The following is a 14,821-nucleotide window of genomic DNA, read 5'->3' as shown; positions in this document are numbered from 1 at the left end:
CTCTGTTCCGAAGCCCCCCCCTACCTTTTCAAAGGGGTGGCCGGTGCAGCAGCAATTCTCTAGCACTGCGGGTGGCTTCCTCGGCGCTGTTCCTCTGCCATGGTCTGCCCCCGCCCCCTCTCTGACACAACTTCCTGTTTCTGTTTGGGCAGACAGAGGTAGAGGGACAGCCAGTGGCGTAGCGAGGTTGAATGGTAGCACCCCTCCCTTGCCTTCTTCTCCGCCCACCCATCTCCTCCTACCACGCGTGCCCCCCCTTCCCTTCCCCCGTACCTTTTTAACGTTCATGGCTTGAGCAGCAACCCAACCTGCTGCTCGCGGCAGCGTCAGCTCTTCCTGCGACATCACTTTCTAGGCGCTGGCTCAGGATGTGACGTCAGAAACAATACAATGCTGGTGCGAGCAGCAGCTTGGGGTTGCTGCTCATGCCGCAAACATTAAAAAGGTACGGGGGGGGAGGGAAGAGGCATGCATGCACAGTGCGGGTGGGGAAGGAGGAGGGCAGAGAAGAGGATGGGTGCTGGTGCCCCCACCAAGAGGGTGCCCAGGACGGACTACCCCCTGCCACTGGGGACAGCGCTGAGCTAGCCACCAGCAGCACTAGAGCATTGCCCTTGCATTTTAAAAGGTGTGGGGGGGGGGGGGGGCTTTGCAACAGGGTGAGGGAGAAGGGAAGGGCATCCAGTCCACAGGGGCCCCCTGGAGCAGCTGATATTTAAATGAAGGACTGGATGGGAAGACATTTGGTAGAACCAGGGGAGGTGGGGGAGGGAAGGAGGGAGGAAGGGGAGGGCATTTGGTGGGTAGAAAAATTGGAGGAGAGGGCAGGGAAGCGAGGAATTGGGGGGGGTGCCAGCAAGTGTGGGAGAGGTTGGCTGCTGGCCGACTCGCGGTGGGTTTCGGTGGTTCCCTGCCACGGCCACTGACCTGATCGCAGCAGGGAGATTTCCTTGCCGCCATCAGTTTAGCGGCCGCATCTATTTGAAACAAATTAACCGGACCCCAAAGAGCCTTATCTGATATTCATAAGTTCAAAAAAAAAAAAAAAAGGCTTAAAACTTACATTTTTTATAGAAGCATTTTAATTAAAGATGTCTTTGCTTTAATGCTGGTTTTAGGATGAGCGCATTATGAGGATCTGTGAAATGTTTGTAGAATTTTTGTTTGTTCCATTTTGTGAATGTTACTTTTGCAAAGCCGCCTAATAAATAAAATAAATTTCAGGTGCCTATCGCGGCCCTAGGGAGTCGCCTTGGGCCACTTAAGCTTGCCTAAGGCTACTTCCTGGCAAAAACCACACCGACGCCCAGCCTTGGGCGAGCTTAAGCATCCCTAGGCACCTGCCTACACCCCCGACAGAAGCCTACAGTGTAGGTGGTCTGCCTCGAGTGGTTTTTTTTTTTTTTTTTAGAAAGCATGCGTCCCGATTGGCTGCTTAGACAGTGGTATCTACTCCCCATTACCACATTTCTACCACTGTACTCACTTCTCTCTCACTCATCTTGTCATTTGCCTTTTGACCTCATCCACATGGCTCACCCCTCCCTCTATCCTCTGGTCAGTCTAAAACTCCCTGCCCCTTTCTTTCCATCTCCTAGCATCTTCTTATCCCAGCTCTCTTCCCTCCTGCCCTCCCATGGGTCCATCTCTGCTCCTCTATCCCCATGGTCCAACATTTTGCTCCCTCTCTTTTCTGTTTTTTTCTTCCCTCCCCTCTTGATGCTGAACAATGAAATGGAGGGGAAAAAAGAGAGATGCTGCATCTCTTTGTCTTCTATCCACAGGCCTAACATTTCTCCCTCACTCCCTTCCATCCCCAGATCCAACTTCTCTCCCTTTCTCTTCCCAACTGCCCCATACCATCTTTCCCCCTGCATGCCTGCCTCCCTTCCCCAGGTCCACTATTTCTCCCTTTCTCTTCCCAACAGTTCTCCCTTCAAGTATCTTTCCCTCTTCCTCCACACCACCCCAGGTCCAACTTCTCTCTCTTCAGACCATTGCCCACCATCTCTCTGCCGCCTACAATCAGGATGCCGTTTCTAGAATTTGGCCCTCACTGCACATATTCATTTAAGTGCCCACTGGCTAACGTTTCAATTAGTACTGAAAACCGATCCCGCTCTTTTGAAGCTGTGAACTGGCCGTATCCGAATTGTAAATCATGGAACAGCCTCGGCCGGGCCTCATCATTTTCCTAAAACGATGTTTGCTTCCAAGCAGACTTCTTTAACTTTTTCGATCTGCTCCAAGCACACCTCATTCAGGCCAGCACACGCTGCTAGGCGAACATATTTGAGGGGGCTTTCATGCAGGCAGCAAGACTAAAGGCAGCGCGCCCTTCAGCTGCGTCAAACTGTGCTTCATTTATGAATAAAATAATACACGGGGCTATTTTGAGCAGTAACAATTTTCCACTTGAATAGCAAAGTGCTTCGCCTGCCTGCCATTCTCACAGGGTTCTGAGCAGCAGCGCTGCAGTGGTGACGTACTGTAATGAGATCTTCTGACTGCTTTCCAAGTCGCTGCTAACTTTTCCTTATTGTTCTTGACAAGTCAGCGGGATCCCTGCTCCTTTTCACATTCCCTTTCTCAAGGTTCATTTGCTTAGGAACATTATTTCACAAGAACAGGTTTCAGGCCTGCGGCCGTGGAATTTTGCAGACTGAAATATCTTTAGTGGCTTATCGGAAGCCAAAAATGGATGCGCTAAGCAATCCCGGTGCAATGAAACCACAGAAGATATTGCGACAGTATATTATACCACGAAGGACAAGAGGTCATGTTATCTTCATGCATCATTTACAAAATAATCAGGAATCTTAACGTGTTAATATGGTGCATATTTCAAAAGAGAAAAACATCTGAAAAGTGGCTCAAAGCGGCAGACGGATGTTTTTCTCGCCAAAAATGTCTAAATCATGATTTTCAAAAAGATAGTATTGGGATATTTTTCACCGAGTTTGTCCAAATAGCAAGGAGGTGTGTTGGAGGTGTGTTGGAGGCGTGTTTTGGGCGGGAATTGGGCAAGTTTACAATTGGCAATAATGGAAGAGAAAACAGGTCCATGGCATTTTTATCTAGACTTGTGTCAGTCAGGACCAACCCCCCCTCTATTACCTACGCCAGCAGTGCGGGCCAGCACGGTAAATGCTCAGATGCTCATAGGAATCGATGGGCATCTTGAGCATTTGCCGCACGGATTTCTAAAAGGGAGCCTAAGTCAGAAAAAAGGCCCTAATTGACCAGCTGACCACTGGAGGGATTAAGGCTGATCCCCCCCCCCCCCCCCCAAGATGGGACAGTGGCAATCAGTGCCGTAGCGAGGGAGGTTAGTGCCTGGGACGATGGTACCTTGCATTGTCATGCCATGCGCCCCCCCCCCCCACTCTTCCCCGCTGCTTAAGTGCTCCCCGTCCCTCACATACCTCTTGAAATATTCACCGACGCGAGCAGCATCTTCCACCTGCTGCTCATGCCGGCCTCAGCTCCCTTCTGATATCACATCCTGGTCCCTCAACCAGGAAGTGACATCAGAAGGGAGCCAAGGTTAGTGCGAGCAGTAGGTAGACGATGCTGCTCATGCCGGTGAATATTTAAGGAGGCACGCAGGGGGCAGAGAGGAGGAGAGGCACCTGCACTGATACCCCTATGAAGATGGTACCCAGGGCAATAGATTCAAAGCTCTACGACCACTCTAGATACATATTGTGGCCATTCCTAAGAAAGCAGTAAACAAGTGGATGGAGTAGCCTAGTGGTAAGTGCAGTGGACAGTGGGAAACAGGAGCCAGGTTCAATTCCCCCTTTAACTCTTTAATATGTGAGCCCTCCTCTGCCTAAAAATATTAGTTACCTGCAAGCCTGGTAACTTCTGGACCTTTAGGTGAGATCGATTTGAGCACCCAGCTCTGGATGACCTATGTAGAATCCATGGACAGAGGGTAATTTAGAAAGTCTTTTTCATACCAACTGAGAGTGTGGACCATAAACAGAATTCACAAGTACATGCATTGATCATGAAATACTTTTACCAATAAAGGCTCTTAAGAACTTTCCCCAGATTGCAACTCCTAACTCACTCTCACCGCAAAATATACCTACGTGCATCCTATCATTCCCCCCTGCAAGAAACTCCCCAACCCCCTATGTCAGGGGTAGGGAACTCCGGTCCTCGAGAGCCATATTCCAGTCGGGTTTTCAGGATTTCCCCAATGAATATGCATGAGATCTATTTGCAAGCACTGCTTTCAATGCATATTCATTGGGGAAATCCTGAACACCCGACTGGAATACGGCTCTCGAGGACCGGAGTTCCCTACCCCTGCCCTATATATATCCCACTTGTCTGTCCAAATTAGATTGTAAACTCTTCTGATCAGGGACCGTCTATTACATGTCAAATGTACAGCGCTTTGTACGCCTTTCGGCACTATAGAAATAATAAACAGCAGTAGCAGTCGAAGATTCTATATATGGCAACCACGGTTGTCCATGCAAATTTGAGCATGCACCCAATTTACACATGCAATTTAATTGCCTCATGAATCAATTAGTGCCAGTAATTGGGTGCTAACAATCAATTTAGGGGGCAAGTGCAGGCAATGATAAGGAAAGACATGCCGGATGGCGTGAATAACATGAAGAAAGACCTGGTGAAGCTTGAAGAATGGTCTGAAATTTGGCAGCTAAAATTTAATGCTAAGAATTGCAAGGTCATGCATTTGGGCTGCAAAAACCCGAGGGAACGGTACAGTTTAGGGGGTGAAGAACTTATGTGCACGACGGAAGAGTGGGACTTGGGTGGGACTGTATGTGATGACCTTAAGGTGGTCAAACAGGTTGAAAAGGTGACGGCAAAAGCTAGAAGGACGATGCTAGGTTGCAAAGGGAGAGGTATGGCCTGTAGGAAAAAGGAGGTATTGATGCCCCTGTTTAAGACTTTGGTGAGACCTCGTTTAGAATATTGTGTACAATTCTGGAGGCCGCACCTTCAAAAAGATATAAAAAGGATGGAGTCGGTCCAGAGGAAGACTACTAAAATGGTGCGTGGTCTTCATGATAAGGCGTATGGGGACAGACTTAATAAAGATCTCAATCTGTATGCTTTGCAGGAAAGGCTGGAGAGGGGAGATAAGATAGAGACGTTTAAATACTTGCGTAATGCAAATGTGCACGAGTCGAGTCTCTTTAATTTGAAAGGAAACTCTGCATTGAGAGGGCATAGGATGAAGTTAAGAGGTGATAGGCTCCGGAGTAATCTAATGAAATACATTTTTATAAAAAGGGTGGTAGATGCAAGGAATAGTCTCCCAGAAGAGGTGGTAGAGACAGAGACTGTGTCGGAATTTAAAAGGGCCTGGGATAGGCACGTGGGATCTCTCGGAGAGAGAAAGAGATAATGGTTACTGCAGATGGGCAGATTAGATGGGCCGTTTGGCCTTTATCTGCCATCATGTTTCCATGTTTCTATAATCAAAAAACAGCAAGGGAATATATTTATCCAAGGTGATACTTATAAATCACTGTTGTACTAATCACCTTTGTTTTACTTCAAACTCTAATTGCAACACAAGCTGATGTGGTTAAGTGAACACTCAGACCCGCAGCTGAGGTCCGGTGAAACAAGTTCACGGAGCAGCTGTTAAGGAGACCATCATTGTTGTTCACAGTCTCCTCCACCAAACAAAGACTAAATAACCACACACAAACTTGAAGAAAATAAAATAATAAATTTAACAGCAACTTAACTTTGAATGGTGTGGATGATACACATAACTGCTCCGGGCTCCTCCGTTTATTCACAATACCGACCCCCCAACCTAGGTTTCACCCGCTGGCTTTCCCTCTAAGCTGAGCAGGAGTCCTCCACCCACAGTCTCACCAATAGAGGGTGCTGTTTTACTGTCACATTTTTCAATTGTGAGGGACAGGCAAGTTCTGCAGGACTCCAGGGAACATACCTGTCCTTAGCGACTGAAAATATTCCACCCCCTAGTGGTAGCAATGCAGCTGGAGGACACCTGCTCAGCTTAGAGGGAACACTCAAATCAGCACTACACCACACAGCTTGCTACTGCCCCCCTAGTTAGCCATTGGATTGAACAACAGCACTCCATTGAGGAATTACAATATACTGTTCTTATGTGTGCTCATAAAAAATCCGGAAATATTACTCAACATCTTCTCTATTTACATACATAGAAACATAGAAATAGACGGCAGATAAGGGCCACGGCCCATCCAGTCTGCCCACTGCAATGACCCTTCCCCACCTAACTCAGTGAATAGATCCCACGTATCTATCCCATTTGGCCTTAAAATCAGGCACGCTGCTGGCCTCAGTGACCTGAAGTGGAAGATTATTCCAGCGATCAACCACTCTCTCAGTGAAAAAGAATTTCCTGTGGTCACTGTGCAGTTTCCCTCCCCTGATTTTCCACGGGTGCCCCCCTGGTTGCCGAGGGACCCATGAGAAGGAAGATATCTTCTTCCACTTCGATGCGACCCGTGAGATACTTGAACGTCTCGATCATGTCTCCCCTCTCTCTGCGTTCCTCGAGTGAGTAGAGCTGTAACTTATCCAGCCTTTCCTCGTAAGGGAGATCCTTGAGACCCGCGATCATCCGGGTTGCCATTCTCTGCACCGACTCTAGTCTCAGCACATCTTTTCGGTAATGCGGCAGAAGTTTATATTCCAATGGCATACCTTGGCCCCGCAGGATTAAACAATGATATTGAATGGTTTCAACTATAATCTTTCACTCATGATGTAAGGAGTGATGACGTAGCAGGTAGCAAAAGCGTGGCCTGCTGGGAAGTTCCTCTTGTCAGCAGTGCGTGTGTGTGTGCAGTATGGAGTGTTTGTGCCGGTAAGTTGCAGAGAGAGTGTTTATATTGAGTATTTCAAAATGTAGTGTTTATTAAGTTAGCAAGGTGTGTGGTGTAGTGCTGATTTGAGTCATCTTGTAATTGTAGTACCCCTCCTGAAGAAGCCAGCGGGTGAAACCTAGGTTGGGGGGGGTCGGTATTGTGAATAAACGGAGGAGCCCGGAGCAGTTATGTGTATCATCCACACCATTCAAAGTTAAGTTGCTGTTAAATTTATTATTTTATTTTCTTCAAGTTTGTGTGTGGTTATTTAGTCTTTGTTTGGTGGAGGAGACTGTGAACAACAATGATGGTCTCCTTAACAGCTGCTCCGTGAACTTGTTTCACCGGACCTCAGCTGCGGGTCTGAGTGTTCACTTAACCACATCAGCTTGTGTTGCAATTAGAGTTTGAAGTAAAACAAAGGTGATTAGTATAACAGTGATCTATGTTTCTATAACCACAAAGTTTTATGACATCACAATGCAAGTGTTAAGAGCCTTAGCCAATAGGGAGAGGAGGAGACAATGAATGATGTAGATGGACCATTTGGCCTTTATCTGCCATCATGTTTCTATGAAAGTCTTTTTTAACCTCTGCATTATGTATGGTCTAAGATCCTATTTATCTGAACGTACATGTAAAACTAATTTGCAGACGATTGTCCTTTCTGCCCTTGATTACTGTAATCTGGTGCTCCTGGGAGTGCCAGCTTCGGCTTTGTGTGCTCTCCAGGTAGCACAGAATTCAGTGATAAGGGCTTTGTTTAGGTTGGAGAGGCGGGATCATGTGTCTGAGTACCATGTGAGTCTGTATTGGTTAAAGTTGTCCTATAGGAGCCATTATAAGTTGCTATTAATGGTTTATATGTGCTTGCACAATTTGGCCCCAAAATGTTTAATCGAGAGTATCTGCCACACGTCCCGTCTCATCAACTATGGCCTGCTGGGTTGGTAGAATTACATATTCCATCTGTTAGACTGGCAGGGATAGCATATTTTGTTGTATGGGCCCGAGGGAATGGAATAAGCTACCCTTATACATATGTCAACAGCATAACTTGGCAAGTTTTTAAGCGATTACTAAAACGGGCATCTTTTGATGAAATATGGAGCAGGATTTTGAAGCATGTGTTGAAAGTGGAGTGCTGGTGGCCCACCTAGTTTGTTGTAAGTAGTGTGTGTTGTATTGAATTATTTGGTGTTCATTTATATGTACACTTCTCCCTCGGTAATCGCGGTTTCAGCATTCGCGGTTTCGATTATTCACGGTTTTTAGCTTGCTGGCTCCTCCCCCCCAAGTTCCGTCAGCTTGCATAGAGAGATTGCCGATTCCCAGCACTTGCTTCACCCTGTTTTGCCTCTCCTTCAGGAACAGGCCAGGTCTCCCACCGTGTTATTCGCGGTTCCACCATATTCACGATGGTTTTTAATAGGAAACAGCGAATAACATGAAAAAGTTATTCGCGGTTTTTCTGTATTTGCGGTTCTGTTAATCCCCTATCACAGCGAATATGGAGGGAGAAGTGTATGTATTTTTCGTAACCCGCCCTGGGTAAGGGCGGGATATAAATAAATAAACCATAAATAATTGGCATAAATAATTGGCAGCAAGATGGCTTTGCATGTGCATCTTGCTACACGCTTTTCTATAACGATGTGCATGCAAATATTTTTGTGAGCAACGGAAAAGGGGGCAGGGCTGTGGAAGGGGCATCTTTGCCAGCTGAATATTGGACTCATAGAGCCAATGGCTCTATGGCACCTAGGTTAGGCACCCAAATCGTGGACCCCTACCAACACCTAGCTAAACCCCCTCTTTTACGAACGCATAGCGCGGGTTTTAGCATTGGCAGAGGCGGTAACTGCTCCGACGCTCATAGCAGTTACCGCTACCAGAGATGCGTTCGTATAAGAGGGAGTAAATTCCACACACAACCCAAACTGATTCGACAAGCTTAATGGCCATTGCTAGGTGTGATTCTATAAAAGACTCCTAGCGGCTGATTGACAACTGTATACAGAACAGTGCCTAAAATTTAGGTGCCATTTATCACATTTGGCCCATAGGGTTTATTCATGAGCCTTCTATAACAGTATCCCGCAAACTTTCTCGAGTTGCGGCAGGCTAACGGTAGTGGCCGCAGCTCGAGACACGAAGTGCGGGGGCGTTGCCGTGATGATGTCATGCGCACGTGCGACGTCTCACCTCGATGTCCGCGCATGCGCGAAGGCCCTTCGGATGGGCCCCGAGATGCCAGTGAGGGGTGCCGGCAGGGAAGAGGGCTGGAGAGGCGCTGGTGCCGGCTGATTGCCTACAGGACGTTCCTCTTGCCGCAAGAGGCGCGTCCTATAGGCCGGCGCCTCTCCTCCTCCCCAGTGTGCCGCGGCACACCTGAAATCTCAAGAGGCATACGAGTGGGCCACAGCACACAGTTTTGCAACACGGTTCTATTACAATATCTTTGTTGACGGCAAAGTATTCTGGCTGCTGTCTTAGGAAGACATTGAGGCAATGATAAGCAGCATTTTATGTTGAGAACGCTTTTAGCTGTCAAAATCTAATCAAAGCCGCTCCATTACCATTTCATTAATTCAGGCTTTCGTGGGTAATGGAATGCTGCGCCTGAAATAAAAGAACTTCTATACCAAATATTGATTCAGTGCTTTATCACTGGGCAATTAAATCTGCATTATTGCTAGATAGGTTTATGGATACTCTGACAACAGGTTTACCTACTGTACTTCATCAAATCAAGTGAACAAATAGGGATTACAGAAGGCATTTATTTCACCAAAGGTTAATCGTATCATGACTTGATGAGAGTCTTTTTCGACTAGAGCCATTCTTCTCAGCTTCTCTTAGGGTTATTAATACAAGACGGCAATTTATTTTTTCTGTTACTGCACCTCAAATTTGGAATTCTCTCCCTATTTACTTAAGGGAAGAACGTAATCTGGAGAAATTTAACAGTAATTTAAAAACTTTTCTTTTTAAGGATGCTTTTGATAATTAGTTAGCAGTCCGCTGGTTAAACTTTTATTTCTATAGTTTAATATTATGACTTTTGTTTGCCCTGTCTTTCGTTTTTTTTACCCTGATTGTCTTACTTTTCTTTAATGATTTTGTATTTCATTCTTCTTTTAGTCCGCTTGGATGTAAAATATTGTTAAGTATTGTATTGTCCCCCCAAATACTGTAATTTTTTTAAATGTTCATCGCTTAGAAATATGATTAAGCGATTAATCAAAAATTTTATTAAACTTGAAACTTGTAACATACCAGACAGACAACGTTCATGTATGTGACACACCAAACACTAAAATTCACAGCTGAACAAAGCGCATAAGAATAAAAGAACCTAAGAGTTACCATGCATCCAGATGTACGTGCAGATTTTAATGAGGGCCAATTACCATCAATAAATGACTGATCACCCAATTATTGATGTTCCAAAGCCCAGAAATTGGGGCACAAAATGTAGAATTCAGGGGAAAGGGGGGGAGATAAGACTTAGTAACTCAGGACCTTTTTGGTTTTAAGTGTTTATGTTTATGAAAAATTTTTATATACCACATAATTTGAGGTTACAAGGAGGAAGACTTAGGAGCAATGCTAGGAAATTCTTTTTCACATCGAGGGTGGTAGATGCCTGGAATGCTCTCTGGAGGGAAGTGGTAGAGAGGAAAACGGTGATGGAATTAAAAAAGCGTGGGATAAACACAGAAGATCTTTAATTAGAAAACAAAGAATGCAAATTAAGGAGTTATGGTCGGTACTGGACAGACTTGCATGGTCTGTGTCCTATATGCGATGATTTGGTGTAGGATTGGGCTGTGGAGGGCATCAACGGGAACTCCACTAACTTAGAACATGAGGATGTTACTAGCCAGACTTTACGGTAGATATCCTGCAAACAGGATGGTTGGCTAGGCTGGAGTGAGCTTGGATGACAACCTCAAAATTTGGAACCTAGGACAATACCAGATGGACTTTACAGTCTATGACCCAGAAATAGCAAAGAAGAGACAAGTTCATTTAATCATGTGCAGTAGTACCTTGGTTTGCGAGCATAATTCGTTCCAGAAGCATGCTCGTAATCCAAAGCGCTCGTATAGCAAAGCGAATTTCCCCATAGGAAATAATGGAAACTCGGACGATTTGTTCCACATCCCAAAAACTTGAATAGAAAATAGGGTACCGTGCGTACTTGTATCGCAAGATCTCACTCGTTTCGAACAGTCACTACACTGTGGGTGAATTGGGCGTGATGCTTTTATTACTTTCAGCCGCGCTCAGCGTGAGATGTGCGTATGTTGTGTGTGCTTGAACTGCGGGTGCATGTATTACGGTCAGCCACAATCAGTGAGGCGACACGCATATATTGTGCATATTTGACGTTACACACGTACGTATGCTCGTACTGCAAGACAATGTTCGTTTATCAAGTTAAAATTTAAGAAAATGTTTTGCTCGTCTTGCAAAACACTCATAAACCAAGTTACTTGCTCTCCACGGTTTGACTGTATTTTAATGGGTATAACTAATGGGCAGACTGGGTGACAGGTCTTTATCTGCCATCATTTACTATGTTATAAATAGCCAAAAAAGGATCAAAGTGGTTAACAACATAATTCAATCAAAGTAATGATAAGGACTCCATTTAAATAATATAGAAAAAGAAAAAATATATACATTTCTAATCATCACACAGTACATCCTGTTTCTTACACTTATACTATTATTAGGAATTCAGTACTAGAGAGATACACAATGATATTCAACAACAGCAGATGAATCCAGAGACTAATAGGATTACGTCCATCAACCAGCAGGTGGAGATAGAGAGCACTGAGTTCGCCTCAGGTATATCTTGGATGCACAGCCTCCTGGACAACCAGTATACTCTATCTCCAGCAGGATCAGCTACCTTAGGGCTTGAGGTTGCCACTGTATCTCCTTGGGACTCCGGGAAAGCCACTTGATACTTTGTGGCCTGGGTACAGAATAGGGTCTGGCTACAAGGGGATGCCTTGCCTCTCCTCTGGCATTCTTCTTGACCTTGGTCAGTAGTTTGCCTCCTGTGGGTGCCCTATGGGCTTTGAGACGGCTTCAGTTATATGGGAAGTCACGATAGGATGCTGCTTTACATTCATACTATTCGTGGAGGGGCGCTGTAGCTGTGAATTCCACAGCGTGGGGCTCTCAGGCGAGGATTGCTCCTGTTCACATGTGCTATGGGGGTTAGCCTCTGTATGATCGTGGGATACATACACTCTGGAATTTCATATCTCCTTGGATGTGTGCTGCAGGGTAGGATTTGGGGGACGGGGGATTTCACGTTCACTTGTTTATTTCCCTCTCTACGTTTGGACTGCTTTAGTACATCCCACTAGTCTCTGGATTCATCTGCTGTTGATGACAAGGAAGGTAAAATTTTCTTTCCTTTAGTCACAGCAGATAAATCCAGAGCTCCAGCCCGTTGAAGGGTTTTTGTTGCGCTCAGGCACGGTTTGGGCATGCCTTTCGGCTGAAATTGCATTCTCAAGTTTAAAGCATCAGTGGATCGGGTAGCACATGTGAGGGAAAGGAGTTGCATATATTTCATATGTCTCATATGTTTTATGTGCTTTATTTCAACTGCTTTGAGAAGACCTATACTGGATGGCCAGGAGGCTGAGCTGTCCAAGATATACCTAAGGACAACTCAGTGCTCTCTATCTCCACCTGCTGGTTGATGGACATAATCCCACTAGTCTCTGGATTCATCTGCAGTGACTAAAGGAAATAAAATTATCAGGTAAGGGCATAATTTTACCATCCTTGGTTATTTATTTATTTATTTGAAAAGCTTATAGCCCATCTAAGACCTAAGCAGGTTCCAAGAGTACATACATAAATTATAAGTACAAAATGAAATCCATTACATTAAATAATAAACAATAATATCAAAATATATAATATAAATTTGCTCATCCTGTGTTTACTACTTCCTGTTAGTGCTCCTCATCTACTTAAAAAAGCTTCTACAAATAAAGATGTTTTCAAAAGCTTTTTCAATTCTGGTAAGAACATAAGAATTGCCGCTGCTGGGTCAGACCAGTGGTCCATCGTGCGTAGCAGTCCGCTCATGCCCTATTTGAGTCTAGCCTTACCTGTGTATGTTCTGGTTCAGCAGGAATTTGTCTAACCTTGTCTGGAATCCCTGGAGGGTGCATTCCCCTATAACAGCCTCTGGAAGAGTGTTCCAGATTTCTACCACTCTCTGGGTGAAGAAGAACTTCGTTCCGTTTGTACGAAATCTATCCCCTTAAAAGGCCCTCTTGTTCGCTCCACCTTGGAGAAGGTGAACAATCTCTCGCTACTAAGTCTATTCCCTTCATTATCTTGAATGTTTCGATCATGTCCCCGCTCAGTCTCCTCTTTTCAAGGGAGAACAGGCCGAGTTTCTCTAGCATCTCACTGTATGGCAACTCTTCCAGCCTCTTAACCATTTTTGTTGCTCTTCTCTGGACCCTTTCAAGTAGTACTATGTCCTTTTTCATGTATGACGACCAGTGCTGGATGCAGTATTCCAGATGGGGGCGCACCATGGCCCAGTACAGCGACACGATAACCTTCTCCGATCTGTTTGTGATCCCCTTCTTAATCATTCCTAGCATTCTGTTCACCCTTTTCACCACCGCCGTGCATTGTGTGGATGGCTTCATTGACTTGTCAGTCTCTTTCCTGGGGAGTCTCTCCGAGTAGTGCACCGGACATCCTGTATTCGTGTATATGATTTTTGTTACCGACAAGCATCACCTTGCACTTATCCACGTTGAACCTCATTTGCCATTTCACAGCCCATTCCTCGAGCGCGCTTGTGTCTCATTGTAGGTCTTTGCAATCCTTCGCAAATTTAATCACTTCACTCGTCATACCAATTTCCATTGTTCATCATCCTTAATTGTCCAACTAAGTTCCACAATTTCACCCCGGCCACCAAAATGGCCTTAGCTCTAGTATCCTCCAATTACAAAACGATGCTGCGGGGTGGTCTAGGATCAGCATAGTTCACCTGCTACAACCCATCCATAGACAAACTCTTCGCCATCTCAGATCGTAATGAGCGATGTGGTTGATGATGATACCACTTCATAACCTGTGATAAGTACCAAGGTGCTCCATGATGTATAGCCTGAAAATAAACACCAGCACTTTAAATATAACTCTACACGTAACAGGCAACCAGTGCAATATTTGTAAAAGGTGAGTAACATGCTCAAACTTACCACCTCCACAAATAAGCTATGCTGTGACATTCTGGACCACCTGCAATGCCCAGCATCTTGAGGATAACATTCCCAGATATAGAGCATTGCAATAGCCCAGTTTCTACAATATTGTGCATTGAACCACAATCTGAAAATCATATTTTGATAACATTACTACTACTATTAAAGAGTTCTATAGCGCTACCAGACGCATTCAGTGCTGCCGAGAGTCACAAAGAGTAAGAAAACGGTCCCTGCTCGAAAGAGCTTACAATCTAAACAGGCAAGACAGACAAACAGGATGTCATGGATACAGTTAAGGGAACAGTTAATCAGCGGGCTGGTTTGGAGGGCAGAGGGGAGTACAGGACAATCAAGTCATTGTGACATCAGTGATGAGGTTGTCTCTTATTGGTAGAATGAGGCATTATGACATCACAATCTCAGCTCTGCTTCCCAAAGACAAACAGGATCTCATGGATATAGTTAAGGGGAACAGTTAATCAGCTGGATGGGTTGGAGGGCAGAGGAGTAGGGTTAAGGATTGAAAGCTATCAAAAAGGTCGGTTTTCAGTCTGCTTTTAAACAAGGGAAGGGGCTTGATGGACAAACTTGGGTAATTTATTCTAGGCATAGGGAGCAGCTAGATGAAAGGAATGAAGTCTGGAATTGGCACTGGAGGAGAAGGGTAACGCTAAG

The 14,821-nt window shown here is 45.2% G+C and overlaps 2 protein-coding genes across 16 annotated transcripts in view; one reads left to right on the top strand and one right to left on the bottom strand.

The window, feature by feature from the left end:
• The window catches only part of LOC117351126, a 690,625-nt gene that overhangs the window by 530,445 nt on the left and 145,359 nt on the right, over nucleotides 1–14,821 (bottom strand). Inside the window, exon 3 of one of the 15 annotated variants that reach the window (XM_033925963.1) lies at nucleotides 3,853–3,916. The exons of the other annotated variants lie outside the window; for them this stretch is intronic. The gene's annotated coding sequence lies outside the window, so the exon portion shown is untranslated. The remainder of the gene's footprint in view (nucleotides 1–3,852; nucleotides 3,917–14,821) is intronic. 15 annotated transcript variants of the gene reach the window in all.
• Nucleotides 1–14,821, top strand: part of FAM107A (family with sequence similarity 107 member A) — a 129,051-nt gene that overhangs the window by 28,533 nt on the left and 85,697 nt on the right. The gene's annotated exons all lie outside the window — the stretch shown is intronic.

Source organism: Geotrypetes seraphini, chromosome 17, assembly GCF_902459505.1.
Source record: "Geotrypetes seraphini chromosome 17, aGeoSer1.1, whole genome shotgun sequence".
NCBI lineage: Eukaryota > Metazoa > Chordata > Amphibia > Gymnophiona > Dermophiidae > Geotrypetes > Geotrypetes seraphini.
This window is presented reverse-complemented; position numbering and strand designations above follow the sequence as displayed.